This window comes from Armigeres subalbatus, chromosome 2, assembly GCF_024139115.2.
Source record: "Armigeres subalbatus isolate Guangzhou_Male chromosome 2, GZ_Asu_2, whole genome shotgun sequence".
In the NCBI taxonomy this organism is placed as follows: domain Eukaryota; kingdom Metazoa; phylum Arthropoda; class Insecta; order Diptera; family Culicidae; genus Armigeres; species Armigeres subalbatus.
Window position 1 is genome coordinate 90,195,467 of NC_085140.1, and position 24,687 is coordinate 90,220,153.

At 39.6% G+C, this 24,687-nt stretch overlaps 1 protein-coding gene across 1 annotated transcript in view; it reads right to left on the bottom strand.

Moving 5' to 3' along the window:
- LOC134209849 (zwei Ig domain protein zig-8-like) overlaps positions 1-21,940 on the bottom strand; it is a 374,125-nt gene extending 352,185 nt beyond the window's left edge. Inside the window, exon 1 of the mRNA XM_062685871.1 lies at positions 20,420-21,940. The gene's annotated coding sequence lies outside the window, so the exon portion shown is untranslated. The remainder of the gene's footprint in view (positions 1-20,419) is intronic.
- Positions 21,941-24,687: the final 2,747 nt, after the last annotated feature.

The window sequence follows — 24,687 nt, forward strand, 5'->3', positions numbered from 1 at the left end:
CAATAAGAAGAAGAAGAAGAAGATTTTAAAAAAATCGAGGAGCAATTGAGAGAAAAATAAGTAATCTGAACAAAAAATCTTTTTGCAACCTCCCAACAAGTCACATTAAATGAGGTTTGAATGTATTTATTCTTTTTAGTAGCGCAGTCGGATTTTTTTAAATGTAAGGATGTCAACGGAATATTTCTTCTAACAAATTGAGGTAGGAGGATGAACTCCCAAAATCACCACCAGGCTACTGCACTGAAATTATTTCAACGGTGCGCCCAAAATTCACCAGTGCGCGGTCAAAAAATTACAGCGGCGTGCCGGTCAAAGATCGTGGCGGCGGTGGAGCATAAAAACCGTCGGCGACCGCGGCGCTGCATGGCGGAACACAGCTCTAGGCCGAACAGGTCATTTGGCCGTATAGATTGTTCGGCTGAATATCTCATTTGGCCAAGCAGGTCATTTGACGTCTCTCTTCTCAATCATCATTTCTCATTTCTCACTGCGAAAATTGAGAAATGAGAAATTGGAAATGATGAGTGAGAAGGGAGGCGTCTCATTTCTTACTTCACACTACTCACCTTTTACAGTAAGAAATGAGAAATCATTCGTGAGAAGTGAGACGTCGTAATTCTAACTTTGCCTACTCATTTTTTACTTCTTACATATAATAGTGAGAAGTTAGAAGTGAGAAGGGAGGCGTCTCACTTCTCACTTCGCAATACTCGCTTTTCACAGTGGGAAGTTAGAAGTAAGAAATTATACGTGAGAAGTGAGAAGTGAGACGTCTTACTTCTCACTTCTTAATAATTATTTCTCATTCTTACTTCACACTGTGAAAAATGAGTGGGGTGATGTAATACGTCTCACTACTCGCTTCGCACTTCTCATTTTTCAGCGAAGGGATGTCTACTTTCTCACTTCACATTTCTCACTCTTCACTGTGAAAAGTGAGAAATGAGAAGTGCAACATGAGGAAAGAGACGTCTCACTTCTCACTCCTCATTTCTCATTTCTTTCTTATCACTGTGAAAAGTTAATAGTGCGAAATGAGAAGTGAGACGCCTCTCTTCTCATTTCTCGCTTTTCGCAGTAAGAAGTGAGAAATGATGATTGAGAAGTGAGAAATGAGACGTCAAATAACCTATTCGGGAAAATGACTTGTGCGGCAAAAAGACCTGTTCGGCCAAATATCATGTTCAGTCAAATGACCTGTTCAGCTAAATGACCTGTTCGGCCAAATGACCTGTTCGGTCCAATGTAATGTTCGGTCAAATGACCTATTCGGCCAAATAACCTATTTGGCTTCATGACCTTTAGGCTAAATGTCATTTGAACTAATTGTCTGTTCGGCCAAACGGCCCTTCCCCGAAATCTGTTATCGTGACTAAATTCTATTTTTACCATCTACAACTTTTCATCTTTGCTGAAGAATCTACTACTACCTTTGTTCTAAAAGGTTTGTGAAAAAAAGGTTTTAAACTTTTACGCAGGTAAAAATTTCGAATATTACACGCAATAGAAATATTTGAACGCATATTCTTCTTCTTCAATACACCAAAATATGGGCAATATACTTGTGATTTGCTTTCTCTGAAGACACCACTCAGATTAGATTAAAGGCAGTAAGCAATTAAGTTCATCAAGTCACGGATTCTGACCACCACCCAGCCCAGTAAAAAAATGACATTGGTAAAAACGACATGAAACAACTTTGCCTCGCACGGCATTTTACTTCTCCAAGGATCTGTCCAGGATCATTATCTTAAATTACCCTAGTTTTGCTTTACTGAATTTCACTGAGTTTCATTTATTTAATTTTCTAATTCAATTATAACTCGTACAGTAACGCCATCCTCAGAAACTGCTTCACTCGGGCTATTTTCCTTTCAACAGCAGATATTTATACTTAAATCAATTGAAGCGATTAAAATAACCGTAATTATATCAAAGTATGTTGGTTCGTGGTACCTGTCCCTAATCCCGAAGCAATCAGTCCGTATTTCAAATTAATATATTCCAAAAAGAACATCCCGTACTAACGACAAATTGATTAATATCGATGACTTCCCTTTCCTCGCACCATCGATACTCATAAAACTTTCAACGACAGTATTTCCACTTTGCATACCCATTCACTTAAACCTTACTTACTCTCGATGTCATATCACCATCAGCTGTATCGTATTTTGCAGGCTCTAAGACTCTTACAGTCAGCCGTAAGACAAGCGATGGCATTCTACCATTCGTCTGATAGCTTCCACATGGCAACATTGCTCCAATGTGGCAAAACTCCCCGGAACCGTACGACGACGGGCGGCTGTATCCCTGTTGTGTTTTTCTTCCCACCACTTGTCATCCCAATCCGCCCGATCCATCTCTATCTAAACAAGAAATTTCCACCAGCACGGAACCGACAACCAACGACGCATCGTGGTAGCGGTGAACATACCAATTCCTCCGTTTACAACTGCTTCGGTGGGTGGTCGAAAAGTGGCTTCATTCAAGAAAAACGCCACCGATGCGATGTGCTGCCGTTGGAACACGGACCGGGGGAGAGCCACCACACCACCCGACTCATCACTCTGCGGCAGGAGTTCCGTGTTTGCTTACCCTGCTTTCCGTGTTTTGTTTATTTCCACGAACACGGTCGCACTGTTCCGTTTCGTCCCGCCGAAACGGGCGCTCGATCAGGTCTCTTTGTCTATTTCGTACATCGGGGTGAAAAGTTGAATGTTCACCCGGAAAAACGAACAACGATACTTTGAGTACACTTCATTTTTGAAAGCGTATTGTGGACTGGTCTACCGAAACTCACGTTATAGAATAAAGTTTACTGTTATTGGGAACTCTCAATTGTACTCGAGATCATAATTATGGAATGGGGAATACACTAAACCAGCCGATGGAAAAGTTTAATTCAGTTCTGTATTAAAACCTTGCGAAATCTGTATGAAATTTTGGCGCATACAAATTTGAAATATTTCAATAGAATCATTGTAATAAAATTGTACAATACTGTATTGATTTAATACATCATCAGCATAAAATCTTGCAGAATCTGTACCATCCTGTACAGATCTGAGTTTTTTTTTTGTAGAAAATGCACTCAATTGTTAGTGTGTGCTACAACGCATTAAAGGTGGAAAGGAGTTTTCCGCAAATGCCTGGCTATTTTTCGTTTGGATCTGTGTTTCTTGAGTCACGACAATATTTTGAAAGACCAGCAATTCCGATGCTCGATCCGGCGTTTAAAATTGGAATATTGTAAAATAAATTTAAATAAAATTTGAAAACCATAACAGTAGAAAATTAATTTTCAGTTTCCAATGTTTTTATTTCAAAAGTTTAGTTTGTTTCACTAGATACGAAGGAAGGTTACAAATATATGTTTTCAAACATATGAACGTTCAGAACAATGAGTGTTTCTGATATCAACTGTCTTTAACTATATTTACTCTATTAAACTGGCAGCCATGATTATGACCATAGATAGTTACCAATGGTTTTTAAACCCGCTTTACCTATTTCTGGAAGATAAGAAAAAAAATCCAGATCTATTTTGAACTCCAGACTCATGGCGGCGCAGTCTCAATAAATAAATTAAAACGTCGACAAAAATCTAACTTGGCAACAGGTTAAGACGGTTGCTGGAAATCGCCCAGGATGGAGATTTTTCAAGCCGACCCTTTGCACCACTCCTTGGGGTGTACACGGTCCATAAGTAATGATTTTGAACTTACTTCGTCGTTTTTAAAAATCATCACCTACCGCTCGGTGAATTAATCTTGAATTTTCTTCTCATTCAGAACAAGAAGCACTCCTCCGGTTTCATACCGTTTATTGTGTGTTTGCACTACTCTGCTACAGCGGTGGGTGAGAGGTTTTTCTTTTGTGAGGTGTTCTGATTTCGGATTCTTTTTGTACTCGATACTGAACACAGTACGCTCGAGAAACGTTTGACTAACCGTAGGTATCTGCGTATGTACATTGTACACTGTCCTTCAGTCGACGATGACTGGGGCTGACGGGAGGGACCGGCTCGGCTACCGACCGACGGCGTATGTTTTTCACTGTGGAATTGAAATGTAATGAGCTTGCACCGTCTGTGTTTGTGTTCCTGTTTTTCCAAGCTTCCACGCTTTGTGAGCAAAACATGAATTGCCACAAAACGGTTCTGGGAAGCTTCGTATGCTTGGCTGGGGCAAATGATGAAAAATGAACACATTTCTCAATTTATGCTTTTTATTGCACAGTGGAATGAATTACACTATAGTGGACCCTCTCCCTTTGATAGACATTTTTTTGAAACTCATTCGGAAGAAACTGGCTTTTATCCCTCCTTTATTGTGTCTTGCATTGTTTGCAAAGACGGCAGAGTTTAAAATAGGAAAATTTAGACGGGTCTATAACAAGGAAGAAAAGTCTTTGAAATGAAGAATGAAATTCTAATGCAATAAAATGTCATTAACTTCACTCAACTAGATACTGAACCATTGAAGATCGACTAACATTTTAACAACACTAACATTATAATGAGTATGAAAAATGGAAGGCCTTCTGCAAATGATTGTAAAACCCGTTGTCCTCAACCGGTTCAGTATAGCCACTTCTCTCTACATGGTAGAACTCATTTCCAGTGGTTTGAGTTTACAAGAAAACAGAATATTGTCACGGCATTGCCGTTTTCGTGACATCAGAAGGAAAAACATGTCTTGCGTTTATCATTAAAATAAATCCGGCTGCGACTACGTTTCATCGCATGAAGAATTCAAAGTTTTCTTTCGAAACAACTTCGACTGCAAAAATAACTTTTGCAAGCGTAATTTTCTCATTATGTCATAATTGCTTCGAACAATCCGAACTGTATCTTCTGTACCTACTGTGAAGCAAGCACAATGTAGTTCATTGACGTCAAGAAAGTCAAGCTTTTTTTCCAACCAAAGAGTATTATAGACCGAATAAGATGGAAATTATGTCTGCAGGGAGGTCATCCTACGCAATGATAAGACTTCATTTTTACAGCTACCCGACTTGATCCGATGAATCCAATGTGCAGGTTACATCTTGAATTATTACTTCCGCTCTTATTTTAATACATAACTATAGGTCGGACAGGACGATTAGCCGTATTATTTTTTCACGATTTTGATTTTATTTAATTTTCCATTTAAATTGTAATATACTATATGATTATTTTAACAAAGAGGTTTAAAGAGGGGTTGTTTTATTGCAATTTGATTCTACATTTGTAAGGTAAGAGGGAAGTGAAAAGGAAAAATCGATAGTTCTTGTTTGAACTAGTCTAAAACAAATTTAAATGATCTAAATGCATTCAATCAAAATGGGCTTTCAAAAACAGTCACTTTTGCATCAACTGTGCGGTAATTCATACCATTTTGGTCGCTTGAAATTGATGGAAAAAGATTTAAAAATTAGGAGTTATGTTTTCTATTTAACCCAGTGTAATGGGGTAATTGGAAAACCCATGTTACCTTGACCTTCAGTTATGATGAGTAGTTACATATGTATAACTAAAGCAAAATGGTAATTGCTCTGAGTATCTTTTGTTGAATAATTTCATTGGTTTAACCTTCTGTCTGTGCTCAAAAAAAACTTACGTTGTCTGTGCTCTGGGGTCAAATTGACCCCAAATTGAAATTGCTATAACTTTTTTAATGTTTGGCCAATTTTGGGATTTTGGGGCTGTTTCGAAAGATAATTTAATCATCTTTCAGGTCGTTGCCAAAGATTGACTATTGGTTGACGGGTACATCGCAGGGAGGGGTTTTAGTGAACAAGGGTACACAAACAGTGATTTTTCATGATTATTTTACTTATATCCGAAAATCCTACCCATTTTGAACTGCACCTGTTTTAAAAAGGTTATGCAGGAAGGCATGTGCTTTGGCATGAGGCGTTGATAAGTTTAAAATTCGGCGCCAGGTGGTGGTATATTTGAATTCATTATTTTAGACTACTCAAGATATTCCGATATATAGAATTCTCCTCAGTGTAAATATTTATCGCACAAATTTAAAAATTGGGAGTAGTGCTCATTATATTGAGCACCGCTTTGTAGTGCTAGACATCCTGAACAATGTTGCCGAATACAAATTGGGTGTAGGTATGAGGGATCTCAAGTTAAAGCAATATTTCATATATGCAAGAATATTGGAAGTACACTAGCGCCGCCTATTTGTAAATTTCCTTATTATTTATTCCGTCACATGACAGTCTATTCCCACCAGACGAACTTTGTTACAGACGCCATCTTTACAAATTTCGAATTTGTGCGATAAGAATATTTACAATGAAGAAAATTCCATATATCGGAGTTACTTGAGTAGTCCAAAATAATAAAAATAATAAAGAATAATAATAATCAATGCCTCATGTAAAAGCACATGCCTTCCTGCATAACCTTTTTGAAAAGATGCAGTTCAAAATGGGTAGGATTTTCAGATCTTCTACTTCCTTCTTCTTATTGGCATTACATCCCCACACTGGGACAGAGCCGCCTCGCAGTTGTTCTCTTTAATTCAAAAAAAATCTTCAAAAAGCTCATGCCACATCCAATACATACAACTTGCGTACGCGAAAACCTGCTAACCCGTTGAAAGTAGGTGATACGGTGTATAAAAAAAATACAAAACTTTCAAATGCCCTCGAATACTATAATTCGAAATTAGGAACCCAATATGTACCTTGTACTGTTGTAGCTAGACATGGCTCTTCGTCTTACGAACTAATTGATGCTCAAGGTCGTAATCTCGGTGTGTGGCCAGCTAAGCTGCTGAAAGCCGCTTAACAATGACCATCGGTCTCTTCCCATGCGGTCATCTAACTATTGCGAACAATAGGCGTCCCTGGTCACTGAGCGCGACTAGCACCTAGAATAATAAATTAAACAAAATGGATTCCTGCCCTTCACTAGTACTTTTTCAATTTTTGGATCCTACCCTCTGTCCTTGGCAGTTTTTTCTGGGGTAATCGCTTTCCGCGGAGCGAATCCCTTAGATGTTAACGGTAGATATGAATTTTGTAGGTGACATTTTGAATTAACACGCTAACACGCTTGCCGGAGGAGACGTTCTCATAGGCAAGCATTTCATTACGTACGCGCGCGGGCTTCGTTCCAAAGCGGACGAGAGTCGTTCGAACACTAAAATCCGGATATGAGATAATCGACTCATAAGAGGTCGATCTCAGCAGTTTTCTCAACGGAGGGAACTGTTCTACGATCGTATAATTTATTTGAATAAATATGTTATTACCAACTATGCATGAATTTTATAGCACGTTACGCCTAGCGCGAGCGTGTAGGTTACCTCTCACGTGCACGATCACCTAGTGAGAGAGTGCAAAGCGCAGTTGACGGCGACCAGGTAGTGATCGCCGAAAATTAGTATCGTCCAGTGTTAGTCCGAGTCGGTCCTGTCCCGCGAGACAGTCGGTGTCGTGTTATCTTTTCAGATCACTAGTTAAGGGAATTTCGACGCATTGTGGAAGTTTTTTTTCTGTTGTTTTGTCGACACCATCCTCGAGAGTCCAGGAAGGTTGTGAAAGGTTTTCATTGTATCACAAAGCTGCAAATTTTGGACTCATATGCCATTATTCGCGATGATTTTCTTACAACGTTCGATTACAAGTGTACACTGTTATTTTTATCATTAATATTATTAATCCTTTTTCCGTATCTGGTTTGTTTTTTTCGTTTGCAATGTTAATTACAATTTATAATAGTTTACTAGGGCTAGAAAAAAGAACAATTGTATTATCCTTTTTTTCTTTCTGACCAGAGGGGGACTGTTACCGTACGGTAACATTGATTACTATTACGATGTGGGATGGTAGGAGTATTTATTGTTCAGCTAGATAACGTCCGATTCAAATGCGGTGGGCGGCTGCACAACTAACGCTTCAAACGCAACGCAGATCGTGGGAGCCAGTGTGAATGTGGATGGCTCGTGGGGGCGGATATACTGAAACGGCGAAGGGGACGAAAATAATGAGTGCCCGAATTTTTTGGGTGGTTGGAGCTCGCCCAAAACGAACGAGGGTAGTATGGTTACGACGATCACTGTGAAAAGATCTATTTCGCTTTCAAGTATTGTGGGTTGATTGTTGGCGAGCTTTAATCTTCCGTTTTTCCGACACGTGTGTGAAGTCCGGATTGGTTCTACGACCACCTAGTGAAGTTGACCACTAAATTCCGTCCAGTTGAGGAGTAGTTACCAACAAGCCCTTTACCCGGCATCTCGTGGACAAACTTACCATCGGCCGCAAGCTCCAGTTATTCGCGTTCGCGCCCTTTTTCGGGCACCAGGTTTTCGGTCGGCAACCGGCCAGACGGAGGTGGATCACGCTCTTTCCTTCACACATCCGTTGAAGCCTTTGCACAGTCAGATCACCCGCTACACCAAGCATCACCGTCAACCGCCAGCCAAAGCATCTACATCCATTACTATCGACCGATTCGTTCGGTCTGTTCGGAGCCTCGTGGAGCCCGTCGCGACTCCCTCAGGGAAGGATCATCGGCCCTCGGCTATTGTTGTTCCATCGCTTACGAAACACCTAACCACCAGAACGGATTTCACCGGATCCTGTGCTTCGCCGACAAACGACGTCACTTCCCGGGCACCGATTCGTTCGGTCCGTCCTGAGCCTCGTGGTGCCCGGCGTGCACCTGCTAACCCTACCACGCCCCGTCGAGGCACCCGCTAATGTACTCGACGACGACGCTATCGATTTATGCGGCTATTGCTTGACGTCCCTTGAAGATACACCCCGCCGCCGCCCACCTCAGTCAATAAATCACCGTAAGTTGAAATACTATTTTATTACTAGGACTCCCACATCCGAAACTCTCCCCTACTCATACCGCCCTGGGACCCGGGAGAAAAAAGAAGGCCTTTGGTGCCCACCCCGGAAGCGGCCGTTGGCTCAAGACCAGCTGCTTGGGGCTTAGGCGGGTCCCCTTCTGGGACCGAGCAATTTCTCCCGGGGTCAAATCGTTTCAGTGTTCATTAAGTACTTCCACAGTTATTAACCGCGAGGTTTCTAAGCCAGGTTACCATTTTTGCATTCGTATATCATGAGACTAGCACGATGATACTTTTATGCCCTGGGAGTCGAGACAATTTCCAATCCGAAAATTGTCTAGACCGGCACTGGGAATCGAACCCAGCCACCCTCAGCATGGTCTTGCTTTGTAGCAGCGCGTCTTTCCACATGGCTCAGGAGGGCCCCGGATTTTCAGATATAAGTAAAATAAGCATGAAAAATCACTGTTTTTGTACCCTTTTTTACGAAAACTCCTCCCCGCGATGTACCTGCCCACCTATAGTCAATCTTTGGTAACGATTAAATTGATTAAATTATCTTTCGAAACAGCCCCAAAAATCGAAAATTGGCCAAACATTAAAAAAGTTATAGCAATTTCAATTTGGGGTCAATTTGACCCCAGAGCACAGACGATGAGCTCGGTGGTCTAGTGGCTACCGCTTCTTTGTTTAGTTTACAGTTTACTTTGTATTTCTATCTTAGTTCATTCTGTGTTTCTCGGTTTCTACCAAAACGATTCCTACTGTTAAACCTTCAACACTAACAATCCAAAAACCTCTCGTGGTACCTATGAGAGGTCGTAGAGTTCTCTGCATCTTTCTTAAGTAGGTGTCCAACTAACCATCCTTCCCCTTCCTCAGCATTCGCAAGGACGTGGCCAGGACAGATCTCGACTATTGGAGAGTGCATTGCTTCCATCTAAGAGATAGCGATTAGTCCCAAATCAATATCTGTGGTAACGGATGAAAGTGTTGCTATTCTCATACAATAGTCTTGGCTTGTCTTCTTCTTCTTCTTATTGGCATTACATCCCCACACTGGGACAGAGCCGCCTCGCAGCTTAGTGTTCATTAAGCACTTCCACAGTTATTAACTGCGAGGTTTCTAAGCCAGGTTACCATTTTTGCATTCGTATATCATGAGGCTAGCACGATGATACTTTTATGCCCTGGGAGTCGAGACAATTTCCAATCCGAAAATTGTCTAGACCGGCACCGGGAATCGAACCCAGCCACCCTCAGCATGGTCTTGCTTTGTAGCCGCGCGTCTTACCGCACGGCTAAGGAGGGCCCTAAGAGAGTCTTGGCTTGTACCACCTACGAATTTGTGCGAATTGCTCAATGCTAATGCTAATGCTAATTTGACCCCAGAGCACAGACAACGTAAGTTTTTTGAAAAAAGTACACTGTAGCGCATATTTTAAAGATTTTTGAAGTGAATTTGCACCTAGGAGACAGGTCTCGGCGAGTTTTACCAAACTACCAAAAATTAGGAGAGTCGGTTGAAAACTAAAAAAAATGGCAGCCACTCAAAGTGGCCTGGGGTCATATTGACCCCAGAGCACAGACAAAAGGTTAACGGAATAGGTCTCCAAGGAATTCTCGTAATAGCTAGTGAAGGGCTGATTTTGCCTTCTTGAACATTAAGTGTACGTAAAATCTATAGGTTCGCCCCCCCCCCCGGGTTATGAATTAATCAACTGAGTTTAACGAATTAAGGTGATGTCTGTGTGTGCGTAAAACACGTACAAAATTATCTCCTATTTTGAAGCACTTGTCCTTAACCAATTTGTTCGCACCCAAAATTGCATTCAACATTGCATACCGAAACTTGCTATAAATATAAATGAATGTGAATTATGGAATACCTACCGGTGCTATTTTTTTCTTTCTCATACATTTTTTTCATATGTAAAACATGTGAAAGGCAATAATACCGATAGGTATTCTCTTATGGCGTTTTCTTATGTACATTAGTCCAGTTACCACTGAAATCACAATGATAACAAAGAAGGAACATATTGAGATTAACAGAGTGAAAATAAACCCAGGGGTAAGTGTAAAATCTTTAAATTATTTGCTTTCATGGTACAAACCACTTCAAATTGGATGTGATTAGTTCAATTGTATTGTAATGATTACCTGTGAATCAAATTCACTGGGAAAAGGGACAATATGTGCAAATAAGAATTGATTTTATGAATGCAAAATCAACTTCTCGCGAAACCTCAAATGACAGTTCAAGCGTTAACCGTGTTGGGGTTTGTATTATACAAATTTTAATATAGTATTAGTGTGGGCATCAAAGTATATTCTTGCACAATGTTATGGTGTGGTAAAAACTGTAAAATATGAACAATTCCAATTTTTCGAGTCGATTTTTACACTTACCCCCTTTTTTCATTTCCCTCAGTGTACTTTATATCTAATACTTGAATTCAAATAAATATATTAATGTTATATTCACACATAATATTACTATTTGAAGAAACATGAACGAAGCTGGAACGGGAGGGAAGGTTATATATATTTAATCTTAATTCCATGAATCAATTATTTTCTCTACAACATTTCCACGAACTTCTCACTTCAAGCAGTTTTCCATAGATGTCCGTTTTCATCTGCCAAAGCAATTACTTGATCAATTCCCATTTTTTCTAAGCTGTTGCATTTGCGACAAATTTTTCTGATTCGTCATTTATATTAATCTGATGTGATCTTTCCGGAGACGAGTCAGCCTAGGGCTCTGAAGAAGGCTCCAATACTGATGAAGTATTCGCTCGCTCTACAATTGCAAACGTATTAAAGCCACCATAGAACGATGTATTTGAGTTTTTTTGCCTTTCTCGTATACTAAGTATACGTAAAGGCTATATAATCGCTCCAAAAACAATTTTTTTATAGAAGGCCCGGAGACCCATAGTGTTATATACCGATCGACTCAGCTCGACGAATTGAGGTGATGTCTGTGTGTATGTGTGTGTGTCTGTGCGCACCCACCCAAAAAAAATGTCACTCATTTTCAGGTACTTATCCTTAACCGATTTACTCGCAACAAGTTGCATTCGACGCAGGATACTCTACCATTGTTTCCCATTGAAAATTGGTCAGATCGGACTATGGGCTCAGAAGTTATGGCCAAAATACCACTTTTTTATAGAAAAATTGAGAAAAAATGTCACTCATTTTTCAGGCACCTATCCTTAACCGATTTTCTCACAACAAGTTGCATTCGACGCACAATACTCTCCCATTGTTTCCTATTGAAAATTGGCCAGATCGGACTATGGCCTCACGAGTAATGGCCAAAATACTATTTTTATAATGGTTGAGAAAGGCACCATCACCGCTAGGTGGATTAATCTGGGTTTTTATTCGTATATTTATTTGGTAGGCACTCTGTGTTCTTAACTGCTACTGTGCCGTGATCTACTGTGGTACTCTGCTTTACAGAGTCCACACCGAATCTATTTTTAGATGTCCATAATTCGGTATTGTTGTCGTTGCCAGTCCATATCATCTTGAGTCCATTGTATTAATTTGTCCATGTGGTGAATCCAGTGATCGTTGCTTTGATCGGCACTGACGTCGCCAGCTATAATGTTATTTGATGGGGCACCACTTGGCGCAAGAACAATAGCCTATGAGAACAATGGTGTGATTGCATCGTGTGGTGCCCCACCTCTGTCTCCACCAGTGTTGATCGGTTGCCATTAATCGAAGAACGTTGGAGGAAGGCCACTGAGCAGCACAGATTTGTCAGTCGTCATCAGGCCAGCCGTGTCGGTGAGGCGCGTTTCCCAAAACTCCACCATACGGACTGCGCTTCTGGCGACTGACAAGGGTTTGGTGGAGGGGCTGGGAATCGAACCCATGACCATTCGCTTATGAGGCGAACGTGTAGCCAACTACGCTACGGGACCCCTCTTGATGTGTTTAAGTTAATGGGGTTCATGGGGTCTCCAGCAGCCTTGCGAGCTAAGGCGTAGGATTGCCAATCCGGTGATGATTCTCTTCAGCAGAGTTTAGATTCAGTCAATAACATCAACAAATTCAAACTGTTGGATGTGAACACGGCGATCCCTTCTTGCATTTTTTGGAAACTTCTTATGAATTTCCACGACAAATACAAATGGAAACACGACACTGTCATCAATTAGAGATTGCAAGGACCTGCCTACATGTAAATGGTTATATTTTTCATATGGGTTATTATCTACATTTTTGTTTCTCCAGACCTCTTTCTGTTGTTTTATTCGTATACCGGAAGGGTTCCCTCCAATTACAAACATATTTAGCATTTATCCTTAGCCGATTTGCTCTCAAAAGGTTGCATTTAACAGGTAATGTTGATAAATGATTGCCAATTTGAAATTGACTAATTCACAAGATAAACTAAGAATTTATAGCCAAAATACATTTTTTTTGAAAAATATCATTTGAGAATGTTGAGCATATTTTACCAATTTTTTCGCAAGAAGTTGCATTCGACGCGGAATCCTGTTTTATTGCTTTCTTTTGAACAGTTGCTAAGTCGGATTATGGACTCATGATTTATGGTCAAAATTCTATTTTTATTCAAAAAGCGCGTAGATAATCTAGCTTATGGAAGATCCATAAATTTCCTACCACACCCCCCCCCCTTTCCCCTCTGTCACACTTTTTGTATTAAAGCTCCAACATTTTTGCATGACTCGTCACGCTGATCCAAACTCCCCCTCCCCTAGAAGCGTGACGTACTTTGTGGATGGCCCCTTGTTGTTTGGCACCTATTCTCAACCGTTCCGAATGGGAATCCTGTCTTATAATTTTCTATTGAAAATTTATCGGATTGGTCTGTGGACTCAAAAGTAATGGCCAACATACTGTGTTCTCATAATACATAGCGTTTTTCCTGAATAATTTCTACACAACTGCAAATAAAATTAAACATTTTTTTTTTTTGGTTGCTGATTTTATTCTTTTGGTGATTCGAATATCCGGAGTGAAACGAAATCGAAACTCCGGATAATCGAGTCCGACCTGTATTGCGCGAATAATTAAAAACACATAAAAAAATGTTGGTTTTAATACTTTTTAAAGGAACTTTATTCAGTTGGATATAATTTGTGAATCATTTATTAAGTTGCAGACAAAAAAGGGAGGGGTGAAATAAAATCTTTAGTAAGCCTTGCGAACAGAAGCATACACACTTAAAATATTTTACATACAATATACGGTAATTTTTTACCGAACTTTTAACTGCTGAACGTTCGGCAATCAGTTCAGTAAACGAAACAATTGCAGATCGTTTGGTAGTTTTATTTTGCAATGTCAAAAATTATTGAACAGTTTGGTAATATGGAAAACAAAATAACTGAACCGGTAATTTATATTTCTTGGAATGAAAAATAAAAAAAACTTAAAGGTGCAGCCCAATCGGGTTGTACGCAAAGATGACGTAGGACTACGTAGCTATACGAAATGGATGATCATAATTTGTGTCTCTTTATTAACATTGAGCAAACTGCTCAGAGGTCAAGGGAATCAAGAAGCCAAAAAGTAGCTCCCATTTGGATGGACTTTGGCTCTGCAACCGTGGAAAAGGGATTAACACGACTAGAAGACACCATCCTCAAAATGTCCGAATCGGAAGTGGTGCGAAACCAAACGCAAATATATTTATTTTCGAATTTCGATTTCGAATTTATCCGTTTAAGCGACAATAACGATTCTGAAAAGATCCTTTATTTTTGTAATGCGCCATTTCAAACACTAAAGCAGCTTTTCCACTGAGATGGCGTCTTCATCGATTTGGCTGTCGTCGGTGGAAAATGCAGGGTTATTTGGTTTTATTTTCTTTTTTTTTCCCGGCCACCATTTTAAACAAATAAAGGTCAACCCGAGATAAGTTTTCTTCAAAGTGAAAAACAGAAAGTTACCCTTCGATAGCCGAATCACAAGCGCTCGACGGAACTCTTGTCGGAACCTTACTTTGAAATTGCACTTCTCTTATTCGAAATAATCCCGATCAAAATGGATCGCGCGCATCTGAAAGCAGTTTTCTTGTATTCAGTAAAGTAAACCCCGCCCCTTTGTGATCTTATATGGGTGTAAATATGATGTGCACTCATAACGATTAACGAATTCATTCCAGCGCGCGCGAGCCATTTTGATCGGAAAGCATGGGAGACTGGAAATTCAAAGCATCCTGTGAAATTTTCTCGCAAGATGCTGAATTTTCTAATGAGCTGTTAATGAATCAAAATACGTTTTGTTGAAAAGACGAGATTTCTTTATCGTACAAACATATTCGTTTGGCGTCTGTCGTTGCTGTAGGAATTTTCATCTAAAGTAGCGTCTTTATCGATTGAGCTGTCGTCGGCAGAAAGTCAACTTTTCGACGAGATTCTTTGGTTTTGTTTCTATTAGTATTCGGGAAGTCGAAGCAAAATTCTTCACACAAACAATGACAGTTCTTTATGGGTTTTTACAGTAGAGCAACAGAGAGGAGGTGATGGCGGCCATGTTTCACTCAAACTCTGACAGATAGCAATGGGGTTTCCCATAGGAGGGAAGAGCAGAATTTACTTCGACTTTGCTAATTTGATTTTGTTTCTGTTTGTGCATTGAAAAGCATATATTAGCATATATATTTTATACTAAAGAAAGTTGATCCGATATGAATGTTCTTCAAAGTACAAAACTTAATCGTTTGACGACGAAGAAAGTTGCTCTTCGTTAGAAGAATCACAAGCGCGCGTCGGAGCGAGATGCACAATAAAATTTTTCGAATGGATGAAATCACTAACAGCAACCAAGCTCCACGGCAATGCTACCGAAACAGGCAATTTTTGCAATCAACCCTTTCTGGTGGTCCTGAGAAGATCCTATTTTCTCCCACTAATGCGCTTTTCCAATAACTGCGATCAAACTCGATGACTTTTCGGTAAGACGCCACCGTTTTTAATAAATTTTCAACATCGCCACTGCATCACGCAGGATCGCAACAGACGAAATTTTTGTAGGGCAAGAGGCCCCAAACGGCCCCAAAATATGTAAAACTAGAAATATCGCTACAATTGTACATACATATATGTAATATGAATTATGTTTGATTGGTTTTCGAAAAGATTTATTTGTTCGAGAAAAAACCACATGGTCATAAGGGAAGGGGGTTCAGCAAAGGAATACGATAAATCACATGCAGGAGGGAGGTCAAAAATCCGCAAATAAATAACCATCTGGTTTCTGGATGGAAGATAATTCAATGAACAATTGTTGATCTTTTAATAAACAATGCACATAGGAGTAAATAAGCCAATTCTTGGCCAAAACTATTTTTTGCGGTTATTTGGGCCTGATATTCCTAGGACGAAGTTATAATTGCCAATTATGCAGGAAAATGCAATTTTTTGGCTAAATCTATCCACCTAACAGTGTAAAACAAAATAAAAATGTTAAAATACATATGTTTTCAAACAAAACCTCGCGTTTTATGTAAAATCTTTTGCTTCCGCTACATGAACGATTCTAAAATGGCTATATTTTCACAAAGTAGCAAGAAACCCGTAGTTAAAGCTCTATCCTTAAAGGGATTTTCTAACATTTACATAGGAAAAAAAACCATTTAACCTATTTTAACCCATGCACAATACCCCAGACGAAAAATGGTTGTATAAATTCGCATGCACAAAAGTAAACACTGTTTTTTGCTTGAACCCTCTTTTCTCCTTAACTTAAACCTTAACGTTAAAAATTCGGGCCTGAAAAGGTGAAGCCTGTAGTAAAAAATATAAATCACCTGTATTCTATATACCATGGCTTGAAACAAAAACGATTACCATGTCCGAGTCGAAGCCCCCAAAATATCATAGCTAGCCATGACGAAACTATCATAATAAGGCACCGTTCATAAATTATGATCACTTCAATTTTCGGGTTCATACTAAATCTAGATTGTAACAGATTTCTCTACACACTTAAAATAAATCGCAGATTTCTGTGAAATTTCACCGAAATCTCAACAGCAGCACCGTTCGGTGAATAATTTGACAGATGTGCGGTGGCTTTGACAGTTGAACAAAGAAAAAATCGCCGAAAATTTTGTGAAATATTTACCGAACAAATCTGCTGTTTAGATTTCGGTGAATTGAAGCAAAATTCACCGAAATCTGTTAAATGATTAAGTGTATACAATGCAGAATTTATAGATAAGCGATTTCAATAGAAAAAAGATATCAACGCAACTCATGGGAGACCCATTATTCTATCTGTCTTGACAAAATGCATGCTAAATAGCATGCTTTTTACTTTTTTTTCCTGGATTCGTTATATGTGGTAATTTATGAACAAATGTTAAAATTTTGTTTTAAAATGATGAAAAATCGCATTTTAATCTAATAGCTCAGAATCTAATTTGCGGACGTTTGCGGACGGGTTTTCACGTGGAATGCTTAGTCCATATCTTGAAGTTACACCCAAGTGATTTATCTTTGCCGGATCTTGCCGTATAGATTAACTTTTACTCTGAAGAAAAACATAAAAAATAGAGTAAATAGTGATTTTCAAGTGGTCATCACCTGAAACATAAAATTTATAATTTGACCATAAACATAAACAAAATGGAGGCATACAACTATAATCTACTCATTGTGTACTAATAATAGCTTGTTGATAACATTTATGTTGTGTAAAAATCAGATTTTCCAAATACTCCACAAATAAAGTAGATAAAATCCAATTCAATACCTCATTTTTGAGCCCTAATTATATTTTTTTAGAAAGTTTTGAATCACTTCTGAAACAGCCATAGTATGCAGAATGTTTTTAAGTATCTAAAGAAAATATAAGAATGTGTAAATGTTGAAAAAAAAATTTTGGGTTTTGTCCACGAATTTGTTCTAGTTACTCTTCTGTGCAATGTTCAGAAGCTGCAACAAATAATGATTAAACATAAATAAACGTAAATAAAATTGACAGTTTAACATTTCAACGACCTATCGGAGTTTGGTAACACAAAATTTATTTTGCAGTTTGATACAAGATACACCCTCATGCAATGCCGGGCACAGAAAACCTTTCAATTAATAACTAAGGAATTGCAAATAGTTAAACAATCAGTCCATGTTCCAGTTGGATTGTCAGGATGTCTATTCAAAATCGATTTTCAGATTCCCCCGGTTTATAACCGGTTGAATATAAAATATCATATCAGCGGATCTTAATAAGAAATCAGATATTGTTATGTTTGTTTTATTAGAGGGAGTATTAGGAAGCTCTTAAATCCGTTCAGTATGAATCAATCCTAGTTTTATTACATATGCGGAATCCAAGATAATTTCCAAATATGAGACAGCCTAAATAATGTTTTATTTATTTAATTTTCAATACAGAGTTTTTGACTGAGATTTTTCGTTTGACGGCTAACAAATGTTTTTTGGCTTCAGCTGCCTACGATTGTGAGACAAAATTTGGGTGTTGTTCGCTATGTGAGTAGGCTGAGCTGGGAGCTTGTTGGCTCAGGGTTCCAGGTGATTTGTTTCGGAGGAGTTTCCGTTATCGGAGAGCTTCTAGTTGGAGTTGATTAGATCCACGATCGTGACGCGTAGTAGTATCGGTTTTGGGCCGTCATTGAATCGGTTGAGTCAAGTACGAGACACTGAAGACGGCCTTACTGTTGAGGTCGAAATACGTATCTGTCAAGATACAATTAAGTAGTGGAATTCATTGGGATTGTACAAACTCGTCTTATGACAAGTGAAGACATTCCACTAAAAAGCTCAAAATAATTTTCTTAACATTGAATCGGATGCTATGCAGCACCGGGAATATCTGGACCGATTTCGGCACTCGACCGGTCAGCCCATTGAAGTGTGAAAGTATTCCAGATCTGTGTTGATGTTGATGTTAAGAGTAGTGAAGATTATTCAATAACCATGGTATGAAAGCGCGGTCGTCTGTTACGAGCGTAATTTGAACGTCAGAGAACTTCCTTTTGGACTAGAATAAATCTGCCGCCGGGAATCATTTGCTTAGTCTGTGACTAAGCTGGGAGCTAAACTGTTCAACAATCAAGTGGTTGAGAATGACATGAGAATTAAGGTGGGAACTAGCTCAATGGTCAGGGAAGATTAGTTTCGGGGGAGCTTCCTCCGCCGAAAAGCTTCTAGTCGGAGTAGGTTAGAACTATCGCCGAGTACTAGACCAAGTAGATCGTGACACATTAAATACCCGGTTTTGGGTAGTCGAAACGTCATAATCGCTTTTTATTTTTAGTTTAGTTTTACTACATATGTTCTAATATTTTTAGGAAATTAAGGTCACTCCTGACAGAATCCAAGTTTCAAAGTGCGTTTTCGGGGGCACACCACTCGATACGGAGGCGGCGGACAACTGTCATTTTTATTGATTCAGCTTTGCTGCGTCGCAGCATGCGTGAAAAAATAAAAATGACAGTTGTGCGTTGCTTCCGTATCGAGTTATGTGCCCTCGAAAACGCGAGCACTTTGAAACATGGATTCTGTCAGGAGTGACCTTAAAGCTCTGCTGATGGTAATCTGCATACACTGCCTACAGATAGTACAGAAAGTTTTCACAGTTCATATTCGGCCGAAAAAAAGTGGTAAGCAGACAGTTCTTAGCGAACAACCCGTCCGTTATGAAAACAGAGTATGCAGACAAGTGGAGAAGCATGGTGCATTATGAACTTGAGCAATAAAGGCTGTTTGCCTTCTAATATTATTAGATGTGTTCTCCAAAACCTATGACTGTTGTATTAGTAAAAGTATACAATCTCCAATTAAACTCTTCACGCAATGGCACAACCGCATCACGTATGTTCAGGGGAAGCTTAAATGTGGAAAGTCTTAGTTTTTCATACTTTTTTGTCTATGCGCTCGAATGATCAATGATCATATGACTCGAATGACGTGCAATAACATTTTGCGACATTTTCGTCATATTTCTCTCATGTCACTCATTTTGTATTTAGAACAATGATTTGGTAAACAAAAATCTGAACAATTCATCGAAAACCCCGTATTGAAAATGTTTACAAAATGTTAAAAGTCTTATCAATTCGGAATAATATTGCTCAACACTTCTTCAAAGGGCAGTCCATTTGCCTTATATTTATTTGAATGATCAAACAAAACAACCAAACGGATTCAAAACCGCATAACTGAATAAATATCTATAAATGTTACATAAAACATGCTATGGCAAACTTGTTGACTAATTCACATCATCCGCAACATGGCTAATTTGCACAATACTATGAAATTGATTAAAATCTCATTATCCTTGTCAAACAAATCAGAAGATAAAGCCTCATTCTATCGTGTTGGAGTGCCCTCTTCTATCTCGCCTGAAGTACCATCGCAAGCTATTGTTCTCAGAATTTTCACCGGTACGGCATGCAACGCACCTTGTACCGGCAAATACCGCAAAAACTTTCTCATTGTACGGCCCGACCTGAAGTTGTTTTACTTGAATAAAATTTTAATTAAACTAAAGCTCGACCTCGTTTTCTTCGGGATTACCTAATTTTCTCCCGTACTTCCTGAAGGATTTACCCTCCACCATATAACCATCTGCTCGCTTACCCTGCTAACGGCTCCACGTTGATGGGCTTTCCTCTTCATGCAGTTCCAGATGAGTCAAAATTCTTATACCACAAAAAATACACCCAAGTTTAAAGCTGGTTGGGTTCTGTAATCAAGCCCGTGCGCTTCGGAGACCACAACACAAGTATCCGGTGTGAATTTTAATTACACATTAACATCACGTACATTGGGGGCACATACATTCCGAATACACGCGCACTTTTATATAAGCAGCTTGGCGAGACTACCCCTTCCCCGGATGGTCTCGATGGCTCTAGGCCGGTTCACTGGTTGGCACATCATCGGCACTTATCCTTGTCTCCTAAGTGGCTTATGGATTCCAGCCGCCGGCTTCGACACACTGACACACTGTTATCTTATCCGAACTGGATATTCCGGATTACGGCCCCGCACTCCGAAACACCTTCAACTCACTCCCACACACTACGAGTGCGTTTTATTCGGGTGGAACGGGAAAGACACGGACCCTGGTTGGCGCCTACGGTTATGTTGTTTTCGGCTTTTTATGACTTCACTCGCTCTACTCTGTTTTCAGACTTTTCCCACCAGACACAACCGAAATGGGGCTGGTAGGTAATGTGGCAAGCGAATTTCGATCAATTTTCCACTTAATTTGATTTCACGATCGAATTTCGCACAATCACGGCGCCAGGTGCTCTTCTCGAAGAACAGACTTGTAGGGTAGCATATCACTTTCCGGTAGCTGTCTGGAAATGCTTCAAGGGTTTTGTTTTTTTCTTGTCAGTAGAAATTTTCACCACTTCAGTAGCGTACCCCTTATTTGCGATTAGAGTGACTGCAGTGGAAATTTGGACATTGCGTTTAATATTTCACACCATCATCGGTGAACAGCCGACACTTCAATCCATCACACACATCAAAGCGAAGGCAGGATGGGGTCTGGATTGCTACAACAGTAGGAACACTTCCCACTATAGTCCAATATCCTATGAAGAGTGTTATACGTTGCCCCTGCACTCTGCCGACTATCCAAAATTCACATTCGATATGCGCTGTGCATCACTTTTCCTGCTCCTCAACCTCCCATCAATGAAAACATCCCCATTCGGAACTAGGCAAGCTCCACCGACAACAGTACCATGGCAAAGGGTTCGAGCACTGAATCACGTCCACCCTCGTTCACACACACTCAATCGCAGATTTCGATTCCACCAGGAACGAGGAGCAAAAAACAAACAAACTTCCCGCAAGAAGACCGAGCGGCGATAATTTCCACTGCACAGAACACTGAATGGCCAACCTCAACGTGAGGCCGCTTCTGCAGGCATCCCGGCCTTATACGGATACGCTGCTTTTGGTGGATCTGATCTACCCATAAAAACTTCAATCAAATTCACCCGACCTTTTCCGGGGTCTCATTTTTTATTCTCTATCATCACTCCTAGTGGCGTGGCAGCGCACACACTCGGCTTCGAAATCCAGTTCTCAAGCAATGGTCACGGCAGCCAGCCAGGCGTAAAGCACCTACTTCGCGTACGAAACGACCAACAGTACATCCGATACTGACTGCCAAATGGCGCTTTTCCAATTGCCAAAGCTAGTCACAGCATCCAGGATCTCTTTGCGGGCGAAATGCGGCAGGTTGGAAATGCCCAGCCCCCGTCCCTCGCCAGTTCGAGGCACAACACGGTTACGCGAGAATCGGTTGGGAAAGTACATGCTGTCTGATGCTGCTGTTTCTGCTGCGGCGGCTTTCGAGCTCCGCCGAGAGCGGAAAAAGGAAAATCTCTGCTGGTGAAAAACTCGCAGCATCCTCTGAGATCTGCACCATGGTTAACGGTGAGCAACCATAAGCTGCTCTAATGGAACTCACTGGAAAATGCGCTTGAAAGCTTGAAGAGAGAACAAGCGGATGTGTGTCGAACGAGAGAGCATGACCTAGTGCGACAATGGGTGTTGTTTGTTTACCAATAGCTCCGAGGGATGCAAATTGTCAGCCAATTTGGCCCTACCGCCCTATTCTGCATCGTCGCACTTGATGCAAGGGCAGTTTTGTTTTCTATCGCTGCAGACGGACGAGTTGTGAATGAGCAGGGTTGAAGAATGTGCGGTAACAAGCAGGGAAGAGGGTGAATTCTAGCAATTCCTGTTGATAACCCTCCAACCAATTGATATGGTTACAAAGCTGTGTCGATCTTTTATCAGAATATTCATGGAGAGAAAATGCTTGTTTGCTGTCTGCTTTTTTCACGGAAATCTGCAAACAGACACCTGAGATGACAAATCAGACAGTATGGGGTTGGAAAATCATTATTCAACCCAACTCACTAAAACCAAAATAAAATTTCCATGAAGAATTAGAAAATTTCCATAAAAAATTAGGAAATTGCCTATAAAGAAATGAGGGTATGAGCAATGAATAAATATAAAATTTTCACAAATAGATAAGGGTATGCGATAACACACTTTTTCCTAACGAAACGAAACGAAACGAAATTTAAAATGTTATTGTTGATTCGAAACGAAATATAGATTTACTTTCGAGATTTCCAAACGATACGAAATCAAGGTCCATTGAATTCGAAATTTTGCGAAACAAAACGAAATTTTAATTTTTTTTTCCGCGGATTTTTTTTTTATTTGATTTTACATTATATACGCAATTCTAATTTAATTTTTTGTAGTAAAATATCTGTTTTGCAACCAATAGAGCTATAACTACAGAAGAAGCAGTCTATGATAAATTACCGCGTCCCCGTTTATATACTATTGGCGATAAGGCGATATCCCAGCATATGTGTCGCTTTCAAATGAATTCATCGTGGAGCGAGTGGTCTTGAATTGGATCAATTTTTTTTTATCAATTCAGTTTTATATCAGTAAGTATGTAAAAATATAGAAATTGTTGTATGTTTGTCCTTGTATGTGTGTGTGCATATGAGGCATTCATAAAGCTCACGACTCCGCAATGTTCCTTACATATTGTACAAATAGTAAAAAATAGCGTAGCTTAGCTTGATTAATTGTACACATCGTAGTTGCTAATCATGATTGGCCGAGAAACAGCGAATTTGCATAGCTTACCAATTGAATAATCTGCTTGGGATAAAAAAATGTACTTGCTTCGGAGTTTCCAATTCATGACCAATAACGATGCTCGTCACGTCCTTACAGTCATTTTACGATTAGGAGAGGAAGTTTAGTTTCCCGAGCACATGAGGCGCAACAACTTATGTGTCTTATACTCGGACTTATATACAACCGAATTTGATCACATTTGCTGCATTACCAAATCGGGAATCGTTGGTTAATTGAAAAGATAATTCATGTGAAGCCACCTTGATAAACGACTAAACGAAGTTATTTTGAAAACCCGAAGACGAAAACCGTGTTTCAAATCAATCCGACGCATAATCAATGTGCTTCGTTTAATAAGCCTCTACAACACGATCGATTCTGCTCGCGAGGCAGATTTTGTTCATTTTGCGTTTCCTAGACTAGCTGCCGTCCCGTGACCAGCAGCACAGCAGTACACGATCGATTCTGCACTCATACTGTGCAAATAGTCAAATAATATCACAGAGTTCAAATTTAAATCTTGGAGGCTATGTACATTTTGAAGATTCGCCAAATATTGACTGTTGTGTGAAGTACCTTCAATCCTCTGAAGTTTTTATTCTTACTTGTAGGTAAGATTCTAATTGTTGCTTGAACGTAAGGTTGCATTATGTTTTCATTAGGGCCACACTAACTCTTAAGCGGTGCTTACTCATTAAACCTGGGTTGAGGCCTAAGCGGAATTGAAGAAATTGGCCTTTAATAAGAAAGAGGCGCTGAAAAAACTTCACAAGGACCCTAGGAATCCACGCCACGACTTTGACGCTTCAACAAAGTTATACTGATCTGATTTATATCCAATTAAATTTACACTCTAAGCCTGACGTTTTAAATATTGAGTCGGATTACTTTTGTAAAACATAGGTTAGAATAGTTGAAGATACTTTTCGTTTTCTTTTAGATATTTCTAACAAAACACTGAAGACGTTTCATAGAAGAAAACTAAACACGTATTTGTCGACTCATAATGGGATTACTACATAAGCGTTAATAGAAAAAGCTGTATAATATAAAAATGTAAAATCAAAAAGCAGTTTTTATGATTTTGTTCAGCGGCGTAGCCAAATTTTTTAATAATATAAAACATGGTTCAAGTTCAAATTTGTTTCGAAATTCCGCGAAATTCCGCGGAATTTCGTTTCGAACCACCTGAAACGAAATTTTTCGAA